Source organism: Antennarius striatus, chromosome 11 (genome assembly GCF_040054535.1).
Source record: "Antennarius striatus isolate MH-2024 chromosome 11, ASM4005453v1, whole genome shotgun sequence".
Lineage (NCBI taxonomy): Eukaryota > Metazoa > Chordata > Actinopteri > Lophiiformes > Antennariidae > Antennarius > Antennarius striatus.
The window spans coordinates 22657680-22673784 of record NC_090786.1 but is presented as its reverse complement, the minus strand read 5'-3'; positions in this window follow the sequence as shown (position 1 = coordinate 22673784).

The window sequence follows — 16105 nt, the reverse complement described above, 5'->3', positions numbered from 1 at the left end:
TTGATGATCACCTGGTTCACGGTTAGATTGATGATCAGATGATTCAGGGTTGGATTGATGATCACATGGTTCAGGGTTAGACTGATGATCACCTGGTTAAGGGTTAGATTGATGATCACCTGGTTCACGGTTAGATTGATGATCACATGATTCAGGGTTGGATTGATGATCACATGGTTCAGGGTTAGACTGATGATCACCTGGTTAAGGGTTATATTGATGATCATCTGGTTCACGGTTAGATTGATGATCACATGGTTCAGGGTTAGACTGATGTTCACCTGGTTCATGGTTAGATTGATGATCACCTGGTTCACGGTTAGATTGATGATCACATGATTCAGGGTTGGATTGATGATCACATGGTTCAGGGTTAGACTGATGACCACCTGGTTCAGGGTTAGACTGATGATCACATGTTTTGGGGTTAGATTGATGATCACCTGGTTCACGGTTAGATTGATGATCACATGATTCAGGGTTGGATTGATGATCACATGGTTCAGGGTTGGATTGATGATCACATGGTTCAGGGTTAGACTGATGTTCACCTGGTTCAGGGTTAGATTGATGATCACATGGTTCAGGGTTGGATTGATGATCATATGGTTCAAGGTTAGATTGATGATTACATGGTTCAGGGTTAGACTGATGCTCACATGTTTTGGGGTCAGATTGATGATCACCTGGTTCACGGTTAGATTGATGATCACATGATTCAGGGTTGGATTGATGATCACATGGTTCAGGGTTAGACTGATGACCACCTGGTTCAGGGTTAGACTGATGATCACATGTTTTGGGGTTAGATTGATGATCACCTGGTTCACGGTTAGATTGATGATCACATGATTCAGGGTTGGATTGATGATCACATGGTTCAGGGTTGGATTGATGATCACATGGTTCAGCGTTAGACTGATGTTCACCTGGTTCAGGGTTAGATTGATGATCACATGGTTCAGGGTTGGATTGATGATCATATGGTTCAAGGTTAGATTGATGATCACCTGGTCAAGGGTAAGATTGATGATCACCTGGTTCAAGGTTCGATTGATGATCACCTGATTCAAGGTTCGATTGATGATCACCTGGTTCATGGTTAGATTGATGATCACATGGTTCAGGGTTGGATTGATGATCACCTGGTTCACGGTGAGATTGATGATCACATGGTTAAGGGTTAGACTGATGCTCACATGTTTTGGGGTTAGATTGATGATCACCTGGTTCACGGTTAGATTGATGATCAGATGATTCAGGGTTGGATTAATGATCACATGGTTCAGGGTTAGACTGATGATCACCTGGTTAAGGGTTAGATTGATGATCACCTGGTTCACGGTTAGATTGATGATCACATGATTCAGGGTTGGATTGATGATCACATGGTTCAGGGTTAGACTGATGATCACCTGGTTAAGGGTTATATTGATGATCACCTGGTTCACGGTTAGATTGATGATCACATGGTTCAGGGTTAGACTGATGTTCACCTGGTTCATGGTTAGATTGATGATCACCTGGTTCACGGTTAGATTGATGATCACATGATTCAGGGTTGGATTGATGATCACATGGTTCAGGGTTAGACTGATGACCACCTGGTTCAGGGTGAGACTGATGATCACATGTTTTGGGGTTAGATTGATGATCACCTGGTTCACGGTTAGATTGATGATCACATGGTTCAGGGTTGGATTGATGATCACATGGTTCAGGGTTGGATTGATGATCATATGGTTCAAGATTAGATTGATGATCACCTGGTCAAGGGTAAGATTGATGATCACCTGGTTCAAGTTTCGATTGATGATCACCTGATTCAAGGTTCGATTGATGATCACCTGGTTCATGGTTAGATTGATGATCACATGGTTCAGGGTTGGATTGATGATCACCTGGTTCACGGTGAGATTGATGATCACATGGTTAAGGGTTAGACTGATGCTCACATGTTTTGGGGTTAGATTGATGATCACCTGGTTCACGGTTAGATTGATGATCAGATGATTCAGGGTTGGATTGATGATCACATGGTTCAGGGTTAGACTGATGATCACCTGGTTAAGGGTTAGATTGATGATCACCTGGTTCACGGTTAGATTGATGATCACATGATTCAGGGTTGGATTGATGATCACATGGTTCAGGGTTAGACTGATGATCACCTGGTTAAGGGTTATATTGATGATCACCTGGTTCACGGTTAGATTGATGATCACATGGTTCAGGGTTAGACTGATGTTCACCTGGTTCATGGTTAGATTGATGATCACCTGGTTCACGGTTAGATTGATGATCACATGATTCAGGGTTGGATTGATGATCACATGGTTCAGGGTTAGACTGATGACCACCTGGTTCAGGGTTAGACTGATGATCACATGTTTTGGGGTTAGATTGATGATCACCTGGTTCACGGTTAGATTGATGATCACATGATTCAGGGTTGGATTGATGATCACATGGTTCAGGGTTGGATTGATGATCACATGGTTCAGGGTTAGACTGATGTTCACCTGTTTCAGGGTTAGATTGATGATCACATGGTTCAGGGTTGGATTGATGATCATATGGTTCAAGGTTAGATTGATGATTACATGGTTCAGGGTTAGACTGATGCTCACATGTTTTGGGGTTAGATTGATGATCACCTGGTTCACGGTTAGATTGATGATCACATGATTCAGGGTTGGATTGATGATCACATGGTTCAGGGTTAGACTGATGACCACCTGGTTCAGGGTTAGACTGATGATCACATGTTTTGGGGTTAGATTGATGATCACCTGGTTCACGGTTAGATTGATGATCACATGATTCAGGGTTGGATTGATGATCACATGGTTCAGGGTTGGATTGATGATCACATGGTTCAGGGTTAGACTGATGTTCACCTGGTTCAGGGTTAGATTGATGATCACCTGGTCAAGGGTTAGATTGATGATCACCTGGTTCAAGGTTCGATTGATGATCACCTGATTCAAGGTTCGATTGATGATCACCTGGTTCATGGTTAGATTGATGATCACATGGTTCAGGGTTGGATTGATGATCACCTGGTTCACGGTGAGATTGATGATCACATGGTTAAGGGTTAGACTGATGCTCACATGTTTTGGGGTTAGATTGATGATCACCTGGTTCATGGTTAGATTGATGATCAGATGATTCAGGGTTGGATTGATGATCACATGGTTCAGGGTTAGACTGATGATCACCTGGTTAAGGGTTAGATTGATGATCACCTGGTTCACGGTTAGATTGATAATCACATGATTCAGGGTTGGATTGATGACCACCTGGTTCAGGGTTAGACTGATGATCACATGTTTTGGGGTTAGATTGATGATCACCTGGTTCACGGTTAGATTGATGATCACATGATTCAGGGTTGGATTGATGATCACATGGTTCAGGGTTGGATTGATGATCACATGGTTCAGGGTTAGGCTGATGTTCACCTGGTTCAGGGTTAGATTGATGATCACATGGTTCAGGGTTGGATTGATGATCATATGGTTCAAGGTTAGATTGATGATTACATGGTTCAGGGTTAGACTGATGCTCACATGTTTTGGGGTTAGATTGATGATCACCTGGTTCACGGTTAGATTGATGATCACATGATTCAGGGTTGGATTGATGATCACATGGTTCAGGGTTAGACTGATGACCACCTGGTTCAGGGTTAGACTGATGATCACATGTTTTGGGGTTAGATTGATGATCACCTGGTTCACGGTTAGATTGACGATCACATGATTCAGGGTTGGATTGATGATCACATGGTTCAGGGTTGGATTGATGATCACATGGTTCAGGGTTAGACTGATGTTCACCTGGTTCAGGGTTAGATTGATGATCACATGGTTCAGGGTTGGATTGATGATCATATGGTTCAAGGTTAGATTGATGATCACCTGGTCAAGGGTTAGATTGATGATCACCTGGTTCAAGGTTCGATTGATGATCACCTGATTCAAGGTTCGATTGATGATCACCTGGTTCATGGTTAGATTGATGATCACATGGTTCAGGGTTGGATTGATGATCACATGGTTCAGGGTTGGATTGATGATCACATGGTTCAGGGTTAGACTGATGTTCACCTGGTTCAGGGTTAGATTGATGATCACATGGTTCAGGGTTGGATTGATGACCACCTGGTTCAGGGTTGGATTGATGATCACATGGTTCAGGGTTAGACTGATGTTCACCTGGTTCAGGGTTAGATTGATGATCACATGGTTCAGGGTTGGATTGATGATCATATGGTTCAAGGTTAGATTGATGATCACCTGGTCAAGGGTTAGATTGATGATCACCTGGTTCAAGGTTGGATTGATGATCACATGGTTCAGGGTTAGACTGATGTTCACCTGGTTCAGGGTTAGATTGATGATCACATGGTTCAGGGTTGGATTGATGATCATATGGTTCAAGGTTAGATTGATGATCACCTGGTTAAGGGTTATATTGATGATCACCTGGTTAAGGGTTGGATTGATGATCACATGGTTCAGGGTTGGATTGATGATCACATGGTTCAGGGTTGGATTGATGATCACATGGTTCAGGGTTGGATTGATGATCACATGGTTCAGGGTTAGACTGATGTTCACCTGGTTCAGGGTTAGATTGATGATAACATGGTTCAGGGTTGGATTGATGATCACATGGTTCAGGGTTGGATTGATGATCACATGGTTCAGGGTTAGACTGATGTTTACCTGGTTCAGGGTTAGATTGATGATCACATGGTTCAGGGTTGGATTGATGATCATATGGTTCAAGGTTAGATTGATGATCACCTGGTCAAGGGTTAGATTGATGATCACCTGGTTCAAGGTTCGATTGATGATCACCTGATTCAAGGTTCGATTGATGATCACCTGGTTCATGGTTAGATTGATGATCACATGGTTCAGGGTTGGATTGATGATCACCTGGTTCACGGTGAGATTGATGATCACATGGTTCAGGGTTAGACTGATGCTCACATGTTTTGGGGTTAGATTGATGATCACCTGGTTCACGGTTAGATTGATGATCAGATGATTCAGGGTTGGATTGATGATCACATGGTTCAGGGTTAGACTGATGATCACATGGTTCAGGGTTGGATTGATGATCACCTGGTTCACGGTGAGATTGATGATCACATGGTTCAGGGTTGGATTGATGATCACATGGTTCAGGGTTAGACTGATGACCACCTGGTTCAGGGTTGGACTGATGATCACATGTTTTGGGGTTAGATTGATGATCACCTGGTTCACGGTTAGATTGACGATCACATGATTCAGGGTTGGATTGATGATCACATGGTTCAGGGTTGGATTGATGATCACATGGTTCAGGGTTAGACTGATGTTCACCTGGTTCAGGGTTAGATTGATGATCACATGGTTCAGGGTTGGATTGATGATCATATGGTTCAAGGTTAGATTGATGATCACCTGGTCAAGGGTTAGATTGATGATCACCTGGTTCAAGGTTCGATTGATGATCACCTGATTCAAGGTTCGATTGATGATCACCTGGTTCATGGTTAGATTGATGATCACATGGTTCAGGGTTGGATTGATGATCACATGGTTCAGGGTTGGATTGATGATCACATGGTTCAGGGTTAGACTGATGTTCACCTGGTTCAGGGTTAGATTGATGATCACATGGTTCAGGGTTGGATTGATGACCACCTGGTTCAGGGTTGGATTGATGATCACATGGTTCAGGGTTACACTGATGTTCACCTGGTTCAGGGTTAGATTGATGATCACATGGTTCAGGGTTGGATTGATGATCATATGGTTCAAGGTTAGATTGATGATCACCTGGTCAAGGGTTAGATTGATGATCACCTGGTTCAAGGTTGGATTGATGATCACATGGTTCAGGGTTAGACTGATGTTCACCTGGTTCAGGGTTAGATTGATGATCACATGGTTCAGGGTTGGATTGATGATCATATGGTTCAAGGTTAGATTGATGATCACCTGGTTAAGGGTTATATTGATGATCACCTGGTTAAGGGTTGGATTGATGATCACATGGTTCAGGGTTGGATTGATGATCACATGGTTCAGGGTTGGATTGATGATCACATGGTTCAGGGTTGGATTGATGATCACATGGTTCAGGGTTAGACTGATGTTCACCTGGTTCAGGGTTAGATTGATGATAACATGGTTCAGGGTTGGATTGATGATCACATGGTTCAGGGTTGGATTGATGATCACATGGTTCAGGGTTAGACTGATGTTCACCTGGTTCAGGGTTAGATTGATGATCACATGGTTCAGGGTTGGATTGATGATCATATGGTTCAAGGTTAGATTGATGATCACCTGGTCAAGGGTTAGATTGATAATCACCTGGTTCAAGGTTCGATTGATGATCACCTGATTCAAGGTTCGATTGATGATCACCTGGTTCATGGTTAGATTGATGATCACATGGTTCAGGGTTGGATTGATGATCACCTGGTTCACGGTGAGATTGATGATCACATGGTTCAGGGTTAGACTGATGCTCACATGTTTTGGGGTTAGATTGATGATCACCTGGTTCACGGTTAGATTGATGATCAGATGATTCAGGGTTGGATTGATGATCACATGGTTCAGGGTTAGACTGATGATCACATGGTTCAGGGTTGGATTGATGATCACCTGGTTCACGGTGAGATTGATGATCACATGGTTCAGGGTTAGACTGATGCTCACATGTTTTGGGGTTAGATTGATGATCACCTGGTTCACGGTTAGATTCATGATCAGAGGATTCAGGGTTGGATTGATGATCACATGGTTCAGGGTTAGACTGATTATCACCTGGTTAAGGGTTAGATTGATGATCACCTGGTTCACGGTTAGATTGATGATCACATGATTCAGGGTTGGATTGATGATCACATGGTTCAGGGTTAGACTGATGATCACCTGGTTAAGGGTTATATTGATGATCACCTGGTTCACGGTTAGATTGATGATCACATGGTTCAGGGTTAGACTGATGTTCACCTGGTTCATGGTTAGATTGATGATCACCTGGTTCACGGTTAGATTGATGATCACATGATTCAGGGTTGGATTGATGATCACATGGTTCAGGGTTAGACTGATGACCACCTGGTTCAGGGTTAGACTGATGATCACATGTTTTGGGGTTAGATTGATGATCACCTGGTTCACGGTTAGATTGATGATCACATGATTCAGGGTTGGATTGATGATCACATGGTTCAGGGTTGGATTGATGATCACATGGTTCAGGGTTAGACTGATGTTCACCTGGTTCAGGGTTAGATTGATGATCACATGGTTCAGGGTTGGATTGATGATCATATGGTTCAAGGTTAGATTGATGATCACCTGGTCAAGGGTTAGATTGATGATCACCTGGTTCAAGGTTGGATTGATGATCACCTGATTCAAGGTTCGATTGATGATCACCTGGTTCATGGTTAGATTGATGATCACATGGTTCAGGGTTGGATTGATGATCACCTGGTTCACGGTGAGATTGATGATCACATGGTTCAGGGTTAGACTGATGCTCACATGTTTTGGGGTTAGATTTATGATCACCTGGTTCACGGTTAGATTGATGATCAGATGATTCAGGGTTGGATTGATGATCACATGGTTCAGGGTTAGACTGATGATCACCTGGTTAAGGGTTAGATTGATGATCACCTGGTTCACGGTTAGATTGATGATCACATGATTCAGGGTTGGATTGATGATCACATGGTTCAGGGTTAGACTGATGATCACCTGGTTAAGGGTTATATTGATGATCACCTGGTTCACGGTTAGATTGATGATCACATGGTTCAGGGTTAGACTGATGTTCACCTGGTTCATGGTTAGATTGATGATCACCTGGTTCACGGTTAGATTGATGATCACATGATTCAGGGTTGGATTGGTGATCACATGGTTCAGGGTTAGACTGATGACCACCTGGTTCAGGGTTAGACTGATGATCACATGTTTTGGGGTTAGATTGATGATCACCTGGTTCACGGTTAGATTGATGATCACATGATTCAGGGTTGGATTGATGATCACATGGTTCAGGGTTGGATTGATGATCATATGGTTCAAGGTTAGATTGATGATTACATGGTTCAGGGTTAGACTGATGCTCACATGTTTTGGGGTTAGATTGATGATCACCTGGTTCACGGTTAGATTGATGATCACATGATTCAGGGTTGGATTGATGATCACATGGTTCAGGGTTAGACTGATGACCACCTGGTTCAGGGTTAGACTGATGATCACATGTTTTGGGGTTAGATTGATGATCACCTGGTTCACGGTTAGATTGATGATCACATGATTCAGGGTTGGATTGATGATCACATGGTTCAGGGTTGGATTGATGATCACATGGTTCAGGGTTAGACTGATGTTCACCTGGTTCAGGGTTAGATTGATGATCACATGGTTCAGGGTTGGATTGATGATCATATGGTTCAAGGTTAGATTGATGATCACCTGGTCAAGGGTTAGATTGATGATCACCTGGTTCAAGGTTCGATTGATGATCACCTGATTCAAGGTTCGATTGATGATCACCTGGTTCATGGTTAGATTGATGATCACATGGTTCAGGGTTTGATTGATGATCACCTGGTTCACGGTGAGATTGATGATCACATGGTTCAGGGTTAGACTGATGCTCACATGTTTTGGGGTTAGATTGATGATCACCTGGTTCACGGTTAGATTGATGATCACATGATTCAGGGTTGGATTGATGATCACATGGTTCAGGGTTAGACTGATGACCACCTGGTTCAGGGTTAGACTGATGATCACATGTTTTGGGGTTAGATTGATGATCACCTGGTTCACGGTTAGATTGATGATCACATGGTTCAGGGTTAGACTGATGCTCACCTGGTTCATGGTTAGATTAATGATCACATGGTTCAAGGTTAGATTGGTGATCACCTGGTTCACAGTTAGATTGATGATCACATGGTTCAGGGTTAGATTGATGACCACCTGGTTCAGGGTTAGACTGATGATCACATGTTTTGGGATTAGATTGATGATCACCTGGTTCACGGTTAGATTGATGATCACATGATTCAGGGTTGGATTGATGATCACATGGTTCAGGGTTGGATTGATGATCACCTGGTTAAGGGTTATATTGATGATCACCTGGTTCACGGTTAGATTGATGATCACATGGTTCAGGGTTAGACTGATGTTCACCTGGTTCATGGTTAGATTAATGATCACATGGTTCAGGGTTAGATTGGTGATCACATGGTTCAGGGTTAGATTGATGACCACCTGGTTCAGGGTTAGACTGATGATCACATGTTTTGGGGTTAGATTGATGATCACCTTGTTCACGGTTAGATTGATGATCACATGTTTCAGGGTTGGATTTATGATCACATGGTTCAGGGTTGGATTGATGATCATATGGTTCAAGGTTAGATTGATGATCACCTGGTTCACGGTTAGATTGATGATCACATGGTTCAGGGTTAGACTGATGCTCACCTGGTTCATGGTTAGATTAATGATCACATGGTTCAAGGTTAGATTGGTGATCACCTGGTTCACAGTTAGATTGATGATCACATGGTTCAGGGTTAGATTGATGACCACCTGGTTCAGGGTTAGACTGATGATCACATGTTTTGGGATTAGATTGATGATCACCTGGTTCACGGTTAGATTGATGATCACATGATTCAGGGTTGGATTGATGATCACATGGTTCAGGGTTGGATTGATGATCACCTGGTTAAGGGTTATATTGATGATCACCTGGTTCACGGTTAGATTGATGATCACATGGTTCAGGGTTAGACTGATGTTCACCTGGTTCATGGTTAGATTAATGATCACATGGTTCAGGGTTAGATTGGTGATCACATGGTTCAGGGTTAGATTGATGACCACCTGGTTCAGGGTTAGACTGATGATCACATGTTTTGGGGTTAGATTGATGATCACCTTGTTCACGGTTAGATTGATGATCACATGTTTCAGGGTTGGATTTATGATCACATGGTTCAGGGTTGGATTGATGATCATATGGTTCAAGGTTAGATTGATGATCACCTGGTCAAGGGTTAGATTGATGATCACCTGGTTCAAGGTTCGATTGATGATCACCTGATTCAAGGTTCGATTGATGATCACCTGGTTCATGGTTAGATTGATGATCACATGGTTCAGGGTTGGATTGATGATCACATGGTTCAGGGTTGGATTGATGATCACATGGTTCAGGGTTAGACTGATGTTCACCTGGTTCAGGGTTAGATTGATGATCACATGGTTCAGGGTTGGATTGATGACCACCTGGTTCAGGGTTGGATTGATGAACACATGGTTCAGGGTTAGACTGATGTTCACCTGGTTCAGGGTTAGATTGATGATCACATGGTTCAGGGTTGGATTGATGATCATATGGTTCAAGGTTAGATTGATGATCACCTGGTCAAGGGTTAGATTGATGATCACCTGGTTCAAGGTTGGATTGATGATCACATGGTTCAGGGTTAGACTGATGTTCACCTGGTTCAGGGTTAGATTGATGATCACATGGTTCAGGGTTGGATTGATGATCATATGGTTCAAGGTTAGATTGATGATCACCTGGTTAAGGGTTATATTGATGATCACCTGGTTAAGGGTTGGATTGATGATCACATGGTTCAGGGTTGGATTGATGATCACATGGTTCAGGGTTGGATTGATGATCACATGGTTCAGGGTTGGATTGATGATCACATGGTTCAGGGTTAGACTGATGTTCACCTGGTTCAGGGTTAGATTGATGATAACATGGTTCAGGGTTGGATTGATGATCACATGGTTCAGGGTTGGATTGATGATCACATGGTTCAGGGTTAGACTGATGTTCACCTGGTTCAGGGTTAGATTGATGATCACATGGTTCAGGGTTGGATTGATGATCATATGGTTCAAGGTTCGATTGATGATCACCTGGTCAAGGGTTAGATTGATGATCACATGGTTCAGGGTTTGATTGATGATCACCTGGTTCACGGTGAGATTGATGATCACATGGTTCAGGGTTAGACTGATGCTCACATGTTTTGGGGTTAGATTGATGATCACCTGGTTCACGGTTAGATTGATGATCACATGATTCAGGGTTGGATTGATGATCACATGGTTCAGGGTTAGACTGATGACCACCTGGTTCAGGGTTAGACTGATGATCACATGTTTTGGGGTTAGATTGATGATCACCTGGTTCACGGTTAGATTGATGATCACATGGTTCAGGGTTAGACTGATGCTCACCTGGTTCATGGTTAGATTAATGATCACATGGTTCAAGGTTAGATTGGTGATCACCTGGTTCACAGTTAGATTGATGATCACATGGTTCAGGGTTAGATTGATGACCACCTGGTTCAGGGTTAGACTGATGATCACATGTTTTGGGATTAGATTGATGATCACCTGGTTCACGGTTAGATTGATGATCACATGATTCAGGGTTGGATTGATGATCACATGGTTCAGGGTTGGATTGATGATCACCTGGTTAAGGGTTATATTGATGATCACCTGGTTCACGGTTAGATTGATGATCACATGGTTCAGGGTTAGACTGATGTTCACCTGGTTCATGGTTAGATTAATGATCACATGGTTCAGGGTTAGATTGGTGATCACATGGTTCAGGGTTAGATTGATGACCACCTGGTTCAGGGTTAGACTGATGATCACATGTTTTGGGGTTAGATTGATGATCACCTTGTTCACGGTTAGATTGATGATCACATGTTTCAGGGTTGGATTTATGATCACATGGTTCAGGGTTGGATTGATGATCATATGGTTCAAGGTTAGATTGATGATCACCTGGTTCACGGTTAGATTGATGATCACATGGTTCAGGGTTAGACTGATGCTCACCTGGTTCATGGTTAGATTAATGATCACATGGTTCAAGGTTAGATTGGTGATCACCTGGTTCACAGTTAGATTGATGATCACATGGTTCAGGGTTAGATTGATGACCACCTGGTTCAGGGTTAGACTGATGATCACATGTTTTGGGATTAGATTGATGATCACCTGGTTCACGGTTAGATTGATGATCACATGGTTCAGGGTTGGATTGATGATCACCTGGTTAAGGGTTATATTGATGATCACCTGGTTCACGGTTAGATTGATGATCACATGGTTCAGGGTTAGACTGATGTTCACCTGGTTCATGGTTAGATTAATGATCACATGGTTCAGGGTTAGATTGGTGATCACATGGTTCAGGGTTAGATTGATGACCACCTGGTTCAGGGTTAGACTGATGATCACATGTTTTGGGGTTAGATTGATGATCACCTTGTTCACGGTTAGATTGATGATCACATGTTTCAGGGTTGGATTTATGATCACATGGTTCAGGGTTGGATTGATGATCATATGGTTCAAGGTTAGATTGATGATCACCTGGTCAAGGGTTAGATTGATGATCACCTGGTTCAAGGTTCGATTGATGATCACCTGATTCAAGGTTCGATTGATGATCACCTGGTTCATGGTTAGATTGATGATCACATGGTTCAGGGTTGGATTGATGATCACATGGTTCAGGGTTGGATTGATGATCACATGGTTCAGGGTTAGACTGATGTTCACCTGGTTCAGGGTTAGATTGATGATCACATGGTTCAGGGTTGGATTGATGACCACCTGGTTCAGGGTTGGATTGATGATCACATGGTTCAGGGTTAGACTGATGTTCACCTGGTTCAGGGTTAGATTGATGATCACATGGTTCAGGGTTGGATTGATGATCATATGGTTCAAGGTTAGATTGATGATCACCTGGTCAAGGGTTAGATTGATGATCACCTGGTTCAAGGTTGGATTGATGATCACATGGTTCAGGGTTAGACTGATGTTCACCTGGTTCAGGGTTAGATTGATGATCACATGGTTCAGGGTTGGATTGATGATCATATGGTTCAAGGTTAGATTGATGATCACCTGGTTAAGGGTTATATTGATGATCACCTGGTTAAGGGTTGGATTGATGATCACATGGTTCAGGGTTGGATTGATGATCACATGGTTCAGGGTTGGATTGATGATCACATGGTTCAGGGTTGGATTGATGATCACATGGTTCAGGGTTAGACTGATGTTCACCTGGTTCAGGGTTAGATTGATGATAACATGGTTCAGGGTTGGATTGATGATCACATGGTTCAGGGTTGGATTGATGATCACATGGTTCAGGGTTAGACTGATGTTCACCTGGTTCAGGGTTAGATTGATGATCACATGGTTCAGGGTTGGATTGATGATCATATGGTTCAAGGTTAGATTGATGATCACCTGGTCAAGGGTTAGATTGATGATCACCTGGTTCAAGGTTCGATTGATGATCACCTGATTCAAGGTTCGATTGATGATCACCTGGTTCATGGTTAGATTGATGATCACATGGTTCAGGGTTGGATTGATGATCACCTGGTTCACGGTGAGATTGATGATCACATGGTTCAGGGTTAGACTGATGCTCACATGTTTTGGGGTTAGATTGATGATCACCTGGTTCACGGTTAGATTGATGATCAGATGATTCAGGGTTGGATTGATGATCACATGGTTCAGGGTTAGACTGATGATCACATGGTTCAGGGTTGGATTGATGATCACCTGGTTCACGGTGAGATTGATGATCACATGGTTCAGGGTTAGACTGATGCTCACATGTTTTGGGGTTAGATTGATGATCACCTGGTTCACGGTTAGATTCATGATCAGATGATTCAGGGTTGGATTGATGATCACATGGTTCAGGGTTAGACTGATGATCACCTGGTTAAGGGTTAGATTGATGATCACCTGGTTCACGGTTAGATTGATGATCACATGATTCAGGGTTGGATTGATGATCACATGGTTCAGGGTTAGACTGATGATCACCTGGTTAAGGGTTATATTGATGATCACCTGGTTCACGGTTAGATTGATGATCACATGGTTCAGGGTTAGACTGATGTTCACCTGGTTCATGGTTAGATTGATGATCACCTGGTTCACGGTTAGATTGATGATCACATGATTCAGGGTTGGATTGATGATCACATGGTTCAGGGTTAGACTGATGACCACCTGGTTCAGGGTTAGACTGATGATCACATGTTTTGGGGTTAGATTGATGATCACCTGGTTCACGGTTAGATTGATGATCACATGATTCAGGGTTGGATTGATGATCACATGGTTCAGGGTTGGATTGATGATCACATGGTTCAGGGTTAGACTGATGTTCACCTGGTTCAGGGTTAGATTGATGATCACATGGTTCAGGGTTGGATTGATGATCATATGGTTCAAGGTTAGATTGATGATTACATGGTTCAGGGTTAGACTGATGCTCACATGTTTTGGGGTTAGATTGATGATCACCTGGTTCACGGTTAGATTGATGATCACATGATTCAGGGTTGGATTGATGATCACATGGTTCAGGGTTAGACTGATGACCACCTGGTTCAGGGTTAGACTGATGATCACATGTTTTGGGGTTAGATTGATGATCACCTGGTTCACGGTTAGATTGATGATCACATGATTCAGGGTTGGATTGATGATCACATGGTTCAGGGTTGGATTGATGATCACATGGTTCAGGGTTAGACTGATGTTCACCTGGTTCAGGGTTAGATTGATGATCACATGGTTCAGGGTTAGATTGATGATCAGATGATTCAGGGTTGGATTGATGATCACATGGTTCAGGGTTAGACTGATGATCACCTGGTTAAGGGTTAGATTGATGATCACCTGGTTCACGGTTAGATTGATGATCACATGATTCAGGGTTGGATTGATGATCACATGGTTCAGGGTTAGACTGATGATCACCTGGTTAAGGGTTATATTGATGATCACCTGGTTCACGGTTAGATTGATGATCACATGGTTCAGGGTTAGACTGATGTTCACCTGGTTCATGGTTAGATTGATGATCACCTGGTTCACGGTTAGATTGATGATCACATGATTCAGGGTTGGATTGGTGATCACATGGTTCAGGGTTAGACTGATGACCACCTGGTTCAGGGTTAGACTGATGATCACATGTTTTGGGGTTAGATTGATGATCACCTGGTTCACGGTTAGATTGATGATCACATGATTCAGGGTTGGATTGATGATCACATGGTTCAGGGTTGGATTGATGATCATATGGTTCAAGGTTAGATTGATGATTACATGGTTCAGGGTTAGACTGATGCTCACAGGTTTGGGGGTTAGATTGATGATCACCTGGTTCACGGTTAGATTGATGATCACATGATTCAGGGTTGGATTGATGATCACATGGTTCAGGGTTAGACTGATGACCACCTGGTTCAGGGTTAGACTGATGATCACATGTTTTGGGGTTAGATTGATGATCACCTGGTTCACGGTTAGATTGATGATCACATGATTCAGGGTTGGATTGATGATCACATGGTTCAGGGTTGGATTGATGATCACATGGTTCAGGGTTAGACTGATGTTCACCTGGTTCAGGGTTAGATTGATGATCACATGGTTCAGGGTTGGATTGATGATCATATGGTTCAAGGTTAGATTGATGATCACCTGGTCAAGGGTTAGATTGATGATCACCTGGTTCAAGGTTCGATTGATGATCACCTGATTCAAGGTTCGATTGATGATCACCTGGTTCATGGTTAGATTGATGATCACATGGTTCAGGGTTTGATTGATGATCACCTGGTTCACGGTGAGATTGATGATCACATGGTTCAGGGTTAGACTGATGCTCACATGTTTTGGGGTTAGATTGATGATCACCTGGTTCACGGTTAGATTGATGATCACATGATTCAGGGTTGGATTGATGATCACATGGTTCAGGGTTAGACTGATGACCACCTGGTTCAGGGTTAGACTGATGATCACATGTTTTGGGGTTAGATTGATGATCACCTGGTTCACGGTTAGATTGATGATCACATGGTTCAGGGTTAGACTGATGCTCACCTGGTTCATGGTTAGATTAATGATCACATGGTTCAGGGTTAGATTGGTGATCACCT